Source organism: Pteropus alecto, unplaced genomic scaffold (genome assembly GCF_000325575.1).
Source record: "Pteropus alecto unplaced genomic scaffold, ASM32557v1 scaffold13, whole genome shotgun sequence".
NCBI lineage: Eukaryota > Metazoa > Chordata > Mammalia > Chiroptera > Pteropodidae > Pteropus > Pteropus alecto.
Genome location: NW_006434373.1, coordinates 4226717 through 4228833, shown reverse-complemented (window position 1 = coordinate 4228833; position 2117 = coordinate 4226717). Strand labels below are relative to the sequence as shown.

The 2117-nt window shown below is 38.1% G+C and overlaps 1 pseudogene; it reads right to left on the bottom strand.

Moving 5' to 3' along the window:
- Positions 1-1458: 1458 nt before the first annotated feature.
- LOC112477785 lies at positions 1459-1577 on the bottom strand (annotated as a pseudogene).
- Positions 1578-2117: the final 540 nt, after the last annotated feature.

The following is a 2117-nucleotide window of genomic DNA, read 5'->3' as shown; positions in this document are numbered from 1 at the left end:
AATTACATCTACTGTGGGCCTCTGTTTCGAGATCCATGCTGACCAGGGCAAGGACGGTCTCTATCTTATCTGCTTTCTATCCCCATTGCTTAGCACAATGTTTTGCTCATAAAAGATATCAATTTATGTTTCTCGATCGAGAAAATTAATTATTAAAGGAATAAAGCCCCTCATAAACTCTAACAAGAAAATCTGGAAAGCTGTGGAATTTCCACTTTCTTGCCCTATATCAGCTTCTTTCTATATTTTAGGCCAATTTTTAATGCATAATGAAGGATCTTTCATTATGCCTTATCTAAGGTCGTATGAAGAGAAGTAAAATATTTTTTACATCTCCAGTAAGTAGAATTGAAATGCCCCAAAAGAAATTGAGTATTCTATGTTTTTTCCTGTATACACATTTCTACTGTGTCAACACAGCATTTCCATAGAACTTCTTGTCAACAAGCTAGTAATAAAAATGACTCCAGATAAGTCACAATTAAGATAACAAAAGTTTGATGTAAAAGTGATATTGTTTTCATTCTTTAGGGGGAATTTTTGTGAGAGATTATGACTTCTGTTTAAAACTGCGTTATTTGTTTTCTAATATCATGTTCACACAAATTTAACAATGACAGTCATTTCTTCAATCTCTGCTCTTGGAGTCAAACATCATTAAAAAAGCTAACTGGTAAAATAATGTAACTGTCTACATGTTTTAATTAAGAAGCTTAAAGTATAAGCACTTGGCTTATTTTTCCTTCTTCGTGCATGTACTATCTCCTCTGGAGATTTCTGATAATAATGGGAGTTGACAGAATGAAAGTCGAAGAACTTCTGCTTGCTGAAGTCTCTATTTCACCTCTACTGAAAAGGACTAAGTCTTTACCATACATAGTCCCAGAAGAAAAACGACTTTAAAACCGGGACATGTACAAAAACTACCTGAGGAGAAGAAGACAGACCTCTGTGGGGAGTGCACTTGAGCACTATCTCTTGCTTGAGAAGAGGTAGAACTAGATAAGAAACTTTTGGGGGAGGTTGTGGGGCACAAATAGAAAAATCAAGTCTTTCTGTTCTAGGAAATCAGGAAAAAAGTTAGTAAAACATGGCTGTTGAAGAGAGTGGGGAATCCTGAAAGAGAAAGGTGTGAGAATGAATGCCCAGTCTACGGCCATGCCACCCTAACAAACCAGACCCCGTCTTACCTCTGAAGCTAAGCAGGGTCGGACCAGCCAGCACGGAGATGCAGGACAGCGGAGGCTCAGTGCTGCTGTGAGAACAAGCACAGTGCAAACAGGAGGCGCGAGGGCAAATAAAGGTAAAAATAGGAGTCTTAATTCTGCTTGTTAGAAATAAGAGAAAAGACATTTCCCTTTCCTTTTCTTTTTTTAAGGTGAGGCAACCCTTGGTTGACCCAACAGATTGCAAGGACCTTGTCAGCTTGCAATTCCTTATTTTCTTTTTTACATTTTAAGCCTACAGCACCTGGTCTTCCTAGGTGGTCTCTCATCCAAGTACTAACCAGGCCCGACTCTGCTTAGCTTGGGAGATCAGACAGGATCAGGCTTGTCCAGGGTAGCATGGCTGGAGATTTCTCTTTCCTTTTGTTAGAGCGTTTTCTTTAGAAAATTTGTAAGTTCTTTCTCTGTCTCTTTTGAAATACATATAAATCTTTTTAAAAGCTAAACTTGCCAGTTTTACCACCCTGGGAAGTCTTTCTCAAGGACCTGGGAGCCATCCCTATAAGATGTAACATCAAGGAAGATAGCGACACCATCTCCTGTCATAAAGATTGGAGTTTCTTTTTTCCTTTGTGTAAAGCCAATTAGCTAATACGCACAGTCATTTCAATTATCAGGTGGATTTAGAATGAATTACGTGGGACAAATGGTGCTGTCAAGTTCTCTTATTCAAGGACTAGTTACCGTTTGTCCTGAGAATGTGTATGTAACGGATGCATCTGTTTGCACCTATATAAAAGGATAAGATTGCTTTCCGTCTTTGCAATCTCAGCAGATTACCTGTGATGTGCATTCCTTTCTGGTTTAATGCTTATTCAATAATAAAATTGTTTTCTTTCTCTAAGAGTTTGTGGAAAGGATTTATGGGTTGGAAGACATTTTGTTTTTAAA